Below are 15,270 nucleotides of genomic sequence, written 5' to 3'. Positions count from 1 at the left end.
TGTTACACTTGGCAAGTTTCTTTCCCAGCATTTGGAAATAATTGTTTTCTAAATGCTACCCAGGTTATCTGCCAAATGTAACACCTTAAAAGGAAATGGGGGTGGGGGACGAGAGACCTACCTGGGAATGGAGTGAATGCTGTGAGTCTTTAGAAAGTGCCTAAAAGGAAATTTACCAAATATAGCACCTAAAATCAAAACCATTGAGTTTCCTCACATTAAATGTAAAATACCTCATGCTGTAATCTACAGGGTAAAAAAAAGGCCATTTCATCCAGCCTCAGAACTTCTTTTGTTATTTTCTTTACTAAAAGATAAGGCACGTGTGGCTTTTTGGGCTCTTTTTCTTCTAACAAATGTGTATAGTTTGGGGAGATATAACTTTTTCAAAGTGTTAGTGGAAAACTCCCATCAGTTCCTGAGAAAGTGTAAGAAAATAAGTAAGGGCAAAGCAGAAACCACTGATGACACTAAAAGTGACCTTATCTTGGAGACTTTGCAATGGCATAATCAGCTGGGAGGGTGTAAGACAGGATTGGTTTTGCTGGTGGCAGAGGAAGAGGATGAAAAGTTTAATTCCTTCTCCTTGGTGATGGAAGAGCTAAGGCAGCCCAAGGTAATGTGTTGGTGCTGTTTCTGATCACTGAGTTTTGCCAGGGGCTCAGGGCTGTTACAGCAGCCCTGGGACAGCTCCAAGGTGTGGATTAGTGGCGTTGGAGGTCTTGCATGGGAAATGCACAGCTTTTATGAGGAACAGCTCAGCAAGCATAAAGAATCAGGTTCCTTGTCCTTAGATGTAGGTGTCTAGGTGCCAGGGGTCAGCCATGGCCAGTTACTTTTTGGTCACCCTTGTGTTTGGTACTTTCTCTACAAGTGGTCACCTCCATTGGCACCTCCTGGCTGTAAGAGGGTGTTTATCAGTGACTGTGTTTAACATCTGCTTCCCGGGTGATCCACCACTGGCTTTTGCCAGGTTTTCAGGTGGCTGCTGGGATGGGGACAGGGGGACAGCACTGCCATGAGAAGGAGCTCGTTAAAATAAAGCTCCTGCCACCTCTGCAGTGGCTGGGAGGGGCTGGCAGCCGCCCTGTGCCTGGCAGCAAAGGCGTGGGCTGGGATCTGCGTGTGTGGGGAAAACTGCACAGCGCTGGTGAACGGTTCAGAAATCCCCATAAACCACTTTCTGTGCTCCTCTGTGGGTTCTTTTAATGCCCTTTTAAATGGCAATAGCTGCTTGGAAACAGGGCTGCTGGGTGCTTCTTTAGCTGGTGGGACTCTTAATGCTGTTGTGTATTTAATGGTAATAATATTTCACAAAGCAAAGGACTTCCAAAGAAGTAGAGAAAAATAAAACAGGATATGTGCTTTTGTGACTTCTCTTCAATTTAAATATTTTTTTCAATAAATTGAGTTTTTGTCCTACTCATATTTGATGGCACATTTTGCATATAACAGCTTCTCTGTAATAGATACTGTGTAATTTGGATATATTTTTTGATATATTAACATGTCAAGGGAATTTAATTGTTTTTGTTAAGCTTCACTAAAGGTTGAAAATAACCCAACATGGCAATTAGAATCAGGGTAGCTGAATTGCTCTTGTTTAAAAGTTGAATTTTTCAAAATTAAAATGACTTAATTATTATTACTTCATTGTGGATCAGCTGTTCTGTATTAATATCTAAGCCCTCATGTTACTGTGACTTGATTCTGCTGCCAGAAGTCTCTGGTGGCTTCTGAGCAAGACAAGTCTTTGCCCCTAGCAGTGTGGGTGGGTGCCCACGTATATAAGAGCTTTTTGTAAACCTCTTTTGCAGTGACATGAAGTGTAGCATATGTCAGAGCAGAAATTACAAGAGTAAGCTCTTTTAACACTGGTGTGTTGTAGGAATCTTTCCCAGAGAGAGAAAAATTTGCCACAGCAGCTCCTGCAAGTTAGGTCGCCTAATTACGGCTGAACTATAATATACACTAAAGCATATATGCTTTTTCCTTCTGGGCTTCAAGAGAAAATTACCAGTCTTTGTAAAGTTTTCTTTCCATTAGTAAAGAGAGCACTGCTGATCTGAAAATCCATCAGGTCATCCATACCAGCATTACATCAATTGACTTTTGAATATTTTTCCATTAGAAAAGGCTCCATTTTATTCCCTCGCTGAAGTGGCAGACTTTCAGTTTGTGCGGTTTTTCCATTTATTGAGTTTTGCAATAAAAGAGTTTTTGAAACAGATGTCAGTCATTGCTTAGGAGTGGGGCATTGTTAGAGGGCTGTTTTCTTCTCTCTTTTTTTTTTAAGTTAGAAAAAAATTTTTCCTTTCCCTCCCTAACTTTAATTGTCACTTTTAAAAGCCATAAATAGTTTTCTAACCTATAATCTGGTGTCAGAACAAATATAAGCACCAAACCCTGATTTCACAGAAATATTGCAGATTGGCCATTGTTCTCAGCAGGAGCAGGACTGGATTTGATCTCTCAATTGTAAACCAGAAAGAAGGGAGTGGATGCATTGCAGAAGCATGGTTCATATTAGCATCTTCCTTAGGGTGTGGAGTGGACCTGTTAACACTTTCTTAATGCTTAGATTTTATACAAGTAGCCAAATATGTGCAGTGAGTAGTGTCCAAAAAACTGGATTTGAAGGGATTTTTTTTACTTTCTTGCTAGAGTCTTATCCAGGTGGAAAGATAAAGAATGAGACTTTGGTTCCTGCTCCTAAAATATATGTATTTCCTATGCAGAGTGGTTTTAGGACAAACAGAATGTCTTCAGACCATATCTTCAACTGTCACAGAGGAGCAAAGTGTTATTCACATTTCTGTGTATATATAACATGTGCGTGTGTGTGTGTATACACACTTAAAAAAAATCACATTTTCATTTTTATTCTTTATGGACAGCCTTTTCCCCACGTATTTTAAAAAAGCGCCAGTTTTTCTACTGAAGACTTTAGCTTGTTTAAATTACACCAATGAATAATTCTGAATTTTAAGATGTTTACAGCATTTTATTCTAAAGGAGGGAGGAAGGAAACCATATTTTGGGTTGATATCTGTTTGGGAGGGTAAGCTTTTGGTGTTTCATCTGAGTACTTCACTGTTACTTTAAACATCAAAGAGCACCCTTTCTGAAGGTGAGAGAACACAAAGCATCCCATATTTATAATTTATGAGGCCTAAGACTGTGACCTAATGTAAACTTGAAGAGATTTAGTATAAAAATATCCTTAGCTTGAGGGCAACGTTTGAAAACTTTGTGGATTTTCTTTTTTATCCTGGCTCAGTCTACAATCATATTGCTTTGTTATTATTTCCTCTTAGCATTAAAGTACGATTGAGATTGATAGATATCAGGGGAAGGCTGAGCTTCCTAAAGGGAAAAAAAAAAGGAAAAAAGAAGAAGAAGAGCTGTGTTGTTGGCACAGAAATAGTGGCGGTAGGAGCGTTCCTGGCTGCCTTTTATGCTTCTGCAGACAGTGAGCACAACGGGGCTCTCGCTGCCTGCTTTTGGCTTGCGTGGATTCGCAATAAACAGCTCAGCTATGTGTTTATTTTCAAGACTGATTCAGTTCTTCAAAGGCAACTGCTCCCAACTTGTGAATACTTGTTAGTTGCTGGAAAGTTGCAGAAGTGAAGATCAGCTCCTAGTTTCATGCCAACAAATTAATCCGCCGATGTGGTGCTGTCTTTTCCACAGGTGTGTGTGTGCTAGCACTGTCTGAAGCTCCCTGTAACTAATAGCCCAAATATAATTTGGAAGGAGAAATCTTCAATGGAAGACCCTGAGGGAATAAATGGGAAGTCTGTAAGTAAACAACTTGTCAGTCCTGAGAAAAAAAGTTGCGGCTTTTAAAGTGGCAATTATTTTTGTGGCAACCAAGCGAAGGAAAGTCTTAAGAGAACTACATGCACTTTAAGTGATTGGAAGAAGCAGGGAATGATGAAATTAATTGAGAGATGGAGGCTTGTGCTAAAGCTACAGAAAATTAAGTATGGCTTTAAAAATATTTGTCTTCAATGATTCATATTACAAAATGATGGTTGTTGCTTTCTCTAAGAAATATTTGGCCTGCTGTGTTTATGTGTTAGCATTTTTATCTGTTGGAGAGTTTTCTTCCCATTATTTGAAGTTATTTCTCTTAGCCTTTGTGAATATATGAAAATACTGCTTCTGAGAAAACCAAGTGCAACTCCTAGCTGCAAAATCTTAAGAACAGTGGCAAAAAAATGTAGTAGCATTGTTGTTGTTGTAAATGCCTGTTTGTAGAGTCGCATTAATAAGAAATTTTGCAAACTATCAAGCAAAATTAAGAATGTTTAATGCATGGTCAAATGATTAGTTGTGTGTTTTGGATTTGTTAGTTTAATTTGTGACATCATTCTTGGCACTCAGTGAAATTCAAAATACTACGTATATGTTTTTATTCTGAATTGTTTAACAGAAAGTGTGTGTATTGAGATTACCTTGTTTTTACCAGTTGTAAAATCAGTCCAAAAGCTATTTAGTAAATCTAATTAGACTTATTTCCTGCATTTTTTCCTGATGTGTTTATTTTCTACATTTGACAGTAGTCTATTCTCTCTCACTCTTCCTTTTGTATTTTATGTTTCTATATCCAGTTTTCCTGATGCTTCCATTTCATGTAGCAACAGAGTAGAAAAAACCAAGTCCCTGATGAAAAGCCTGTTGTGTTGTGTGTTTTTTGTTACGCTTCATGTGTAGTGCAATTTTTGCTGTCTGGAGCAATATGGCTTTGATTATTTTCCAATGTTCATTTGTTCCAGTCTTGTCTCTATGTGTATGTTTGGATATTTATCCATCACTGCTACCACCATGTTCACTTTCGGGGAAAGGGTGGCCATGGTTACCAACAGGCACTAAACAGGGATGGTCCTGTTTGCAGTTGCCATGCCAGAGCTTTCAGCACCACCCAAGCTCCTCGTTCTATTTGGAATCAGGCTTTCCTTCATGCATGAAAAGCCATTCCCTGATGCTGTCAGGATTTTCTGTGGCTTCCACTGCAATACTTCCCCTCTGTGTGCCTGGCATAGCCTGGGCTCCGTGTGCTGTGGAGGGTTTGGGTTGGGTGATTGTGTGCTGGGGCTGTGTGTAATGATAAATGTAAATGTTGCTTAACATAACAGGAGTGTGAAGGGAAATATTTGTTCATGGTTTGGCACCACCAGCACTCCTGTTGGGGTTATTCATTCCATTCCTACTTTTCACCACTTGGTCCAGGGAGCCTGTAAAATGCTTCATTTGCTCAGAGTTTCCCTTCACATTACCCAAGTGGGTGGTAGTTATTGATGCTATCAGGATTATCAAAATCTAAGCCTGTAACTGCAGAATAGACTCACTGCACTGACCAGCACTCAGGCTTCTGTAAGTTAGGGCTGAGGTGCCCAAAGGTACATGGTAAAGGGCAGGGTGTGACTCCTGATTGCAGTGTCATTGGAGAGGTTTAAAATTGGGGTATTAAACCCTGGAGTCAGATCCTTCAATTAGATCTCACTTGAAGTCATTCATAAAAAGGGACAGTGTGCTGCATTTGCATCAGCCACTTGACCAGCAGGGAGATTTCCTAAAAGCAGTCATCAGAAGGCAAAATAGTCTCAGTGAAAATAAAGATGACGGCATGAACATTGGTTTTTGTTTATTTTGCTCCGTGTGTGTGCATAGAAAGTAAGAGAGTGTGAGGGATAGATTAGCACTCTGTAATTAGAAACTAGAAACCTTTTTGGGATTTAAGATCTCAAACACATGTAGTGACTTTGAAAACCTGGTGATAGTCCATAGGAAAAGAATAAAATTTCCCTACACATACCAATTGAAAGGTAATTTAATTTTGCAACTGGCCAATGCAAACTATGTGGTGGAAGCAATTTCAGGTACATGTGGATAAGGGAGGAGCTTTATTCAACAACTGACAAATGAAGGTGGATAACGTAAAAAAAGTTACCAGACAACAGTATGAGAGAGTATATGAGGAAGTACTTTGCCATTGTCTTTGGCCAAGATTTCTCTTTTGAGGAAGAGGATGGTGTTGCACTTGGGAATACAGCCTGTCAGTGTTAATGTGTACAGAGGATTCCATAATAAGCCCAGTAAATTCACTTCTGCACTTCTGTTACCCTCACACAGCTGAGAGAGTATTTTAGCCATTTCCTAATCAAGAAATGGTGCTAATTGTACTAATTGCCACCTATTTGATTTGCATTCTGTAGGAAATGAATTTCAAACTTGAGCTTGCAGACTTGAACATTATGTCTGCCCCTGCCTTTCCTTTACTAGGTGCTTGAGAAAGAAGCAACATACAAACCTGAGTCTGGCTGGACAGAGGATGTCAGTGTTTCATCCTGTCTGAAAATTTCACTGAAGTTCTGTTGCTTTCTTTCCAAGTCCAAAAAAGACTTTGAAGAATTTTTGCTAATGATATATGCACCTATCAAAGATGGTTCATTCATGTTTCATCAAGCTAGAACAAATGGTTGAATTTTTTTAATTAGTATTTTCTTCATCATCCTGAAGGGGCTTTTCTGTCTGTCAGTCATTTGCAACAGGTCCCACTGCTCAAATATACTTGAGAAATAAAAAAACAACCTCTTGTTTTAATTATTTTTGAGATGAAAATGTCATTTTGGGTGTTATAGAAATTCTAATTGTAAGGAGCCTGGGGCTGTGTAATAGTACTTCTTATACCAAATTGATTTAAAAAAAATTATGCAAAATTATCATTGCTTGTATTTGTGGTAGGCTAAGTCTACCAGTTCCAAACTTGGCATTGACATGAATCTATTCCCCTAGAAACCCTCTAGAAGCCCTAAAAACATGACAAACAGTGATAAGATTCAGCATGATAACCCAGGTGGTTAGAGGTACCCTGATGATGACTTCTTAAAAAAACTCGAAAAAGGCAGTGTAGAGGTCAGCAAGTATTTTATTTCATTTGATTTGCCTTTTTTTTTTTTTTTTTAATGTGTGGGATTTATTTATTTGCAAAACTCAGCACAAGAAAATTTTCACAAGTAAATACTGGCATGTTTTTAGCAATTACTATACCCTCTGGGGATATTTTGGAGGGCTTTTCTTCCATAACTCTCTCTCTGGTACCAATATTAAGTTATTATATAACATAAAATAATTTTCATTCCTAACCTGTCCCGGCTCATAATTGAAAATTCTCATTGCAAAATTGCACACCAAGAAGAATTTTCAGCAAGGAGTGGTTTTGATGATGGAGTTTGCCCATCTGGAAAACAGAGCGAAGACTCTGAGGCCCTCAGCAGTCAAGGTAGATCCAAATGGTGTGTACCCAACGAGCCAAAAAAGGAGGTGCTCTTGGTCCACTCCTGCAGTCAGTCTTCTCTGATTCCCCCCAGAGCCCCCAAACTTCAGCTTTCAGTCAGCACTCTGGGCAGCCTGGCTGTGTATTTCCAACTTCTCTCTCCTCCCTGCTGCTCCCTGGACCCTTCTCCCATGCCACGTACCGGAGGGCGGCACTTTGCACCGAAAATTCACCTCCTACCTCCCTTAGTGGAAACACACAGAGCAAGTAGCTGGTTTCTGCAAGAAAGGGGGAGGGAGAAAATAAAAACCCAAACCAAAAAACATCCAGCACCTGGCTGCAGCAAAATAATGAATTTTGCAGCAAACATGCGAGATTCTGTGGAATCTTGGAAAAATGCCAGACTCCACGACCACAGAAATGCTGAGTCCATGGGGCCCAGAGAGAGATGGCTGGGGCAGTTCACATCTCTCTGTCTTTGTTTCAAGCTCCTTGCAGTCTTACTGAGGCATCAGATTACACTCTCTTCACATTTTCAAGGTTATCTTCACTACCAGAAGGGCTAGAAAGTTCATTTTGTTTCAAGGCGAGCCAGGATCCGGCGGCACAACTCTCGAGCGGTTTCAGAGGCCACGGCCACGGTGATGGCATGGCTGTGCCTGAGGGCATGGCTGGTGACCTGCACATTTGAACAGCATCATCAATGACATGCTTGTCATGATTATTCACATTACCTGTTTGTCATATTAGGGAACAAAGTCTACGAGGAGGAAGGGTGAAAACAGAAGTATTTTACCTTTGGTTGAAAACTTAGAGCGTTGCCACTGTGAAAGTCATGCATGTGCTGCCTAGTTTTTGTCAAAGACTGGCAAAGTTCTCCCCTCTGTGTTCCCCTCCTGTTCTGAAGAAATGCGTGACACGCTTCCTTTTTGGAAAGCTCTGCAAGGCAATAACCAGCAAGCACCATGCAATTGCAATCTGTAACTGAGCCTATAAAATGTAATCGCCTGCACCCTTCCCACTCCCCTTCCCCTCTCTATCTGAAATTGGTAGAATATTGGAAACATAAGCCACAAAACCCACGTATTACGCTCAGTAAGTGTCAAAAAGAATGAACAGCCGGAACTAGCTGATGTATTTAAGTTCCCCAAATTGAAGTGAGCTGCTGCTAGGTCGTCTATAGCAACTACTCAATCAGTAACTATTAATAGAATTTTTTCTTTCAAAAGGTTTTAGTGAAAATACTCCCGAAAATTGTAAGCTGTTTGTGGACAGTTTTAAAACATTATTCACTACAGGCTTTTCATTCATCTATGTTTGCAGAAACACCATGGAGAAATTCTTGTCATTTAAAATGTACCTTTCCTCATAGGTGGCAGAAATCCTAAGGTGCCGTAGGCAGCAGTGCTTGCATCTCTGACAGAAGTACTGCTACCCACAGCTTGTAGTGTTTGGCAGATTCCTCAAGGTCACAAAGACCTTGCAGGGGTTTTGTTGGGGTCCATACACAGATACCACCACTTTTCTTAGTTGCAAATCCTTGTTTCCTCAGAGGGGTGGAACTTTTGCTTTTTAACAGAGTGAGGCATTTTTAGAAGACTTGTAAAAGTGGGCAAATGAGAAATACACAATCCATCTGACTTTTTCCAGCCGCTGTGTGCAACTATTCAGCATGGAGTCTCTTCTTGAAAGTCTTGATGAAGTTGTAGCTTAGCTCTTAACAGTAAAAAGCAAACTGCCAGTGAAGTTTATTTTCTTTTTTACTAGGCTTTCTGGACCATTGTTCCGCTTGAGGAGCCATGTTTGTTAGTTTTGGCTCTCTGACTTCTCTTCCTTAAGGATAAACTCTCCTTAGGCAGTTGTACAACTATGCACTGAAAGACTGCATAGCAGTTTATTCACAGCCCAAGCTCCAGCCGAATTCAACTGTGTGACTTCCTGGCTTAAGCAGGGGTGCATCCGTAATGTAAATACCTACTTGATTCTGTGGAAAACCAGGAGGTTTTTTGTTTGCTCTTGTAAAAGATTCCTGCGGGAAGCTTAACTTTAAAGTTGGCATCCAGCCTTCTCTGCTGTGACTCGGATACTGATCTGATTTTGTGCTTTCATGGACATTTTTATATTTGAAAATTTTTAATTCAACATTAGCTTTGCTTACAAGCTACAGAGCAGAATAAAATCACATTACAAACATTGTAGTATTAGATTTTATCACCATTTATTTCTTCTCGTCTGCCCAGGGATTTCTACATGTTCGGTAGAACTAATTTGCAGTCAGACACTGAGGTCTTCTAGAAGGCCAGCAGGCTCCACAAACTAATTTATCCAAATAACCAATCCCTCATAGGCCAACCATAGAAGGACACCAAAATGGCCTAAGCAGGCAAAGCCCCCTTTTGAAGTCTGGAATGTTTTGACTGACTTGAAACAGGCGGCAGGAATGAAGGGATAATTTTCAGTGACCCATGGGACTTTTTTGCCATTTTCAAATATTAGGTAAAACAAAGAGAAATTGCTTGTTCTAATTTAGAAAGACTTAACAATCCGGAAGGTAACCAGACTCAGAATTGAGTACTAAGGTATAGAGCTGAAGTTTACTTAATGCATTGAAGGTTTGCATCTGGGTATATGGTATTTACACACCCACACATACACAGGCTGCTTTACTTGTACATGCACATACCTAAACTGTTTTTTGAATTTGACTTCTATAAAAAAACTTTAGTACAAAGTATATTTTTGCAATATTATGTGGACTACCTGGAATGCTGTTTTTAAGTACATACGGTTTTTCTTGAAATAATAATTTCAAATTAAAAGGATGTATTTCTATTGCTGCTTCAAAAGCTGGGGTAGTCACTCAGATGCCAAGACTTTCATGCCAACCTGTTTTATTCCACCCCCTGTCCTGGTGCCATTTGAGTAAATGTGGAAATTAATACAATTTTAAGTGTGTTTTCTAGTCTAAAGTACTCTTGCAGATACAAAGGATAAGTATTTTAATGCATACTTAAACCCAAAATTTTCTATGAATACTTCTAGGGAGAAAGAGAGAATGTGAATATTTAGAAATGAAATTAAAACTTTACAGATGAGGTATTTCATGTTCAGCTACTTGAATGAGCATCTTAAAGGCAGTGTGGAGCAATCACATGGATTTCAGCAACTTTTTTAGAGACATTCTCTTGTAAATTTGGTCTCGAGTTATACCATGCATATTTATGGGATAGGTAGAGCCCTGTATTTAGCAACGCTAATGACACAGACCAACTCCAGCACTCAGCTTCATCCCCATGACATTGACTTTCAGGTAAGCTGGAGCTTCCCAGCAGAAGGAATGTTGTCTGTAAGAAGAGTCACTAAGCCAGTAGTGAAGCTGCTCTACCTGTGCTTAATGGAATTATGTTTCCTTAAAACAGTATTTTGACAAGGATTTTGGTCACCAACTCACCCTTTTCCCTCTGCCGTCTTTGGTGGTTCTTGGCATGGGGCATTGCTGTGCAGCTCACGTGTGTGTCCTGATAACTGTATGGATAGCAATGTCAGCAGATGGGAGGTTCAAGCTGGCACTTAAATATTTATGGTACTGGGTTGGGCTGTGGCTGTCACTGGTATTGCTCCTACATACAGAACAAACTCCTAGTTTTACTTTATTATTTTATATAGGATATTGAAATATAAGTTCCTCCCAATTTCAGATTTCTCTGAAATATTCATTCTTACTGTTGTCCTATGGTAATAGAAAATACAATAGAATGACAAAAAAATCCTGTTTAAGTTCCATTTTCAATCATGTATATATACTGACCTCAGATTAGTGGATTTCAGAAACATGATGTTTAAATTAATGTTATTTTGGTGTGAGTTTATATATGTGTGTCTGTGTGTGTCTGTGTGCATGGAATGTATTAGATTAAATTAAGTTACGTTCCAGCTTTTACTTGAGGAATATAATTTTGTTAGTAGTTAATAATGTTAATGCCATGATTTTCTCATATTATGTTTACATATATGGCTACAGTAAAATCAAATTATATTTGCTGGGGGTAAGATTAGTGAGTCAAGGAGCTGTTTACAACAGGAGGAATTTAAATTCAGGCTTGGTAGGAAAGAGATTCTTCTCTATTTCTGTCTGCCTTGCTGGAGCTGTACTGTCTAGACTGTCCTGGAAGTCGTAGACTCAGTGGTCTCGTGGTCCGTGCACAGCACAGCAGCAGAGTCTGGCAGGGAATAGAAAGCTTCATAGGGATTTCTCATCAATCACATAGAATTTGTCATTTCGGCATTTTTGGCATTCAAAGCCTTATATTCTGCCACCACCATTCACATGGGGTGGACTTTCCACTGTACTGACAATGCACCTCTACAACCGTGCAGTGCAGCACATGGGAGAAAATTTCTTCCCAGCCCCTGTGGAGGTCAGCTCCTACCCCAAAGCACAGGATTTGATTATCCTGATTGTAAATTACAGAGATGTAAAGGCTGTTAGTGGTCACGAGTCAAGGAATGAAATTGCTTGAAGATTAAAAAAAATTGGTTTTATCTATTTTTTTAAATTCTATTTTAAAATAAGAAAGTAGGAGAGTAAGTAATTTCAGACGCATTTTCATACTTTCCTTAGCCTGTGGAGTAATTTTAAAATATAATCTAAGTGTAGCATTTGGGCAAAATAAATGGGGATTCAAAGAGCAAGACCTTTTAGAGCAAGCACTGCTTTGGTGCTCATAGATTCAGGAATTCACTCTTGCTGAATGTGTGTTTAGTACTGTAGATATTTTTAGAAAGTAAGCATGATCTATTTTTTATTTTATTTTTATTCTTAATAATTGGGCATATTTTTCATGTTTGACCACCCTTTTAGGCCTGTAAATAATTTAAAAGATCTAAAAGTATCTCAGTATTCAGAATCAACTAGTTAAATGCTTATATGCCTGGCTTTCACCTTCAGTTATATGTAATGAAGAAAGAGTCTAAATTTAGGGTTGCCCTGTTCCACTTCTATTTTTCTGCTCTAGTTTGAACCATTAGTTTTTTGGGGGACAGGCAAGGTGTATTTAGTGGTGGGCTGATGAGTACCTCAGATCTTAGTCCTTTGCAACAATACTTTGAAAAGGGAGAAGGTGCAAGATCTATGTTATGTTTTTCCTCTGGTTTTTGCAAGGCTCTGTAAAAGCTAAGTGGCACATCAAGCAGGTTTCTATAGTGCAGACACTGCACAAATCCTCTGCTCAGTCCCTGTAAGGGCTGTATGCTGCCATTATGCTTTCTATAAACAGAAGACGAGCACACTGCCAAATCCTTGCAGTTCTGGACATCAGCTCTTTCTGTTCTTAGCTTGTTTTGTTTATTGATGCTCAAAGACTGTCTTATTTGACACTATTGCATCCGCTTTTGATCAGCAGGAGCAAAGAGTATCATGCACTTCTTGGTAGCTTGGAATCTCCATCTTTGCAATTTCTTCTCCATCTGCAAGTTTTTAAAATAAAATAATTACCTCTGAGGAGTGTAATTCATTTGATTTTGTATTTGGTCTGACTAGTGAGACTTAAAGACAAAAACTCCTCAGAAGCAAACACTTTCAGGGCTGGACAGAAAAGCAAGAGCCTCATATGACAGCTTGAAGAACCTCAGACTGGGACTAGCACAGGAGAGAACAAGAGGTAAGTGCCACCAGATTGGAATAGACAAATTATCCTGGTGTTCTGGGACTGGTGGCAGACACTTAATGAGAGCAGGAGGAAGAGAGCAAATCCTGCTTTTGAGAGGATGGAAGATAGACCCAAAACACTGTGTTTAATGCTGTCCTTCATGAATTTGCTTTTGGATATGTGTGTGCTTTGATTCTCTGCAGTGGTAAGTTCCACAATATAATGATGCCTTTTCAAAGAAAGTGGCTCTGTTGTTTTATGCTTGCTGCATAATAACTGCAGCAAAAACATGGGGTTGTTAAGTTTTCCTGACATGAGAAATAATGACTTGCCAATCTGTTCACTTCCTGCAGTGTCTTTCCTGATTTGGTAGAATTCTCTTGTTTTCATGACACAAAGGTGTCTCTTCCAAGCTGAAGAGCCTTGTTTTTCCCCGAGGCTGCTGCTGAGCTTTGTGTGAGAGATTCAAGATGTGAGCACTCTGGCTTTGTCATGTTTTCTGTTTTACTCTGTGTTTCCTTCCTAATAGTTTTAAACACTACTTCCACCCTTTTGACTGCCATTGGCCACTAAGGCCTTGTTTCCAGAAAATTATTGTCAACAACTACAAGATGTCTTCCTTGGGAACAGTAGGTAATTTAGAACTTATCCTTGTGAATTCTTAGTTTGAGTTGTCTTTTACTTTGCATTTATCAACACAGAATTTCACCAGCTCTTGTCATGTGTAGTCACCATAAAAGCAGTTTTCTGTAGGCAGATTTACTTTGAGCTGACCTGAGTTATGTATCAAATTTGTAACCTTTCTATTTCTCATCTTTTCCAGGGTATTTATGTTTAATAGATCAGGTTGTTTTGCAATTCCACTAGTAACATTGTGAAAACTGCCCACTTACTCAGTTCCATCCTTTAAATAGTAAATCATGGCAGATCTTTTATTTTACCTTATGACAAAATTGTTTAAGAGCTTTTGGGTTATGAGAGCTATTCAGAAATCTAAATATACTACATTAACCAAATCATCCTTATCCAAATAATCGTCAACTCCTTACAGAAATGCTAGTAATCTTGAAGTTATGGCTTCTCTTTACAAAGCTATGCTTTCTCTTCCCCATTACATCATACTCCCATGTGCCTACCAATTATCTTGTTTATTATAGCAGTTGATTTGATCATGCTTCCATTGTTTTAGAGCTCTTGGGTGAACTCTTGAATCTGGCTGGTTTGTGTCTCTTCATTTTGTTAATCTTTCCCAAAGCTTCTGCTGATACTTTGCTGTCAGAGTCTTCTCTTCTTGGATAGTGAGCATCATGCAGAAAATTAATTTAACTGTTTCTGTAATAGTCTTATCTTGACTGAATTTTCCTTTGTTGCTACAGTTAAATGTTGGCTTTTTGCATGTTTTTAATGAAGTTTTTGTATTAATCTGAGACAATAACAAATGGTTCTTCAGGGCTGGGTTATTTTTTGGCCTATGTTTTCCTGTGTTTGCATTTGAACTGAGCCCTTTTCCAGAGGCTACTGAACATGAGCCCTTTTCCAGTTTCAAGTATTTAACTGTGGTGTGTGGCACTCAGCTTGTGTAATGTCTCTGACAGACATTTAGAACCATTCTCACTAAAGATGATCAGTCAAAAAAGTCTTGGAAGCTAAAACTCTGTATGAACTTGTGATGAATTAAGTTAAATAGTTTTCACGGAAAAAACCCCAGAAACTGGGGGCACTGGCATCAGTTGCAAATCAGGAAGATGTGATTCCAGCCCCCCCTCACTCTGTTCTCTGGTGGTGGTACTTTGGGAGTCTGCCCATGACAGAGAGCTTGGGCCGGTGCAGAGAGGTGAATGAACACCTCGCCTCTATGATCAAGTGTTCTGCCCACTTGGCTACAGGTGAGCAACTTCTTCCCGACAAACAAGAGGAATGGTGCTTTCCTGGAGGAGTAGTTTGAATTCTAGCTCTAATCAGGCAGAAATGTCATTTAAAATCTCTTTTGCATTCTTTGGCTTGTGAGATAGGGTTGTCGGAAACACCTGCCTCAGCCACCTACCTCCTTTTTCTTTTGTCATCCAATCTTTTTGTTAAAAGCTCTGTCTCCAAAACTTTCTTCTCCCCTTGCTAGTAAAGTTTCTGGGTAGTTCTGATTTATGGTCTGACTCAAAAGGGAATACAGATAGGTTTTGGGAGAGTGGGAACACAACTTTCCAGAAGAACTTGCATATGGGAGTGTATTTTACTTTCCTTTTAGAACCTGCTTCTCACTGACCAAGAAAAGATACTGCTGGGGAACATTTAATTATTTGTGTAATATTAAGGTCAATTAGTAGCTTTGTGAGTTTAAAAAAA

The 15,270-nt window shown here is 39.3% G+C and overlaps 1 protein-coding gene across 1 annotated transcript in view; it reads left to right on the top strand.

The window, feature by feature from the left end:
* Nucleotides 1-3,781: 3,781 nt before the first annotated feature.
* The window catches only part of EYA1 (EYA transcriptional coactivator and phosphatase 1), a 145,846-nt gene continuing 134,357 nt past the window's right edge, over nt 3,782-15,270 (top strand). The window contains exon 1 of the mRNA XM_058023583.1: nt 3,782-3,801. The gene's annotated coding sequence lies outside the window, so the exon portion shown is untranslated. The remainder of the gene's footprint in view (nt 3,802-15,270) is intronic.

Source organism: Melospiza georgiana, chromosome 1, assembly GCF_028018845.1.
Source record: "Melospiza georgiana isolate bMelGeo1 chromosome 1, bMelGeo1.pri, whole genome shotgun sequence".
Taxonomy (NCBI): domain Eukaryota; kingdom Metazoa; phylum Chordata; class Aves; order Passeriformes; family Passerellidae; genus Melospiza; species Melospiza georgiana.
This window is presented reverse-complemented; position numbering and strand designations above follow the sequence as displayed.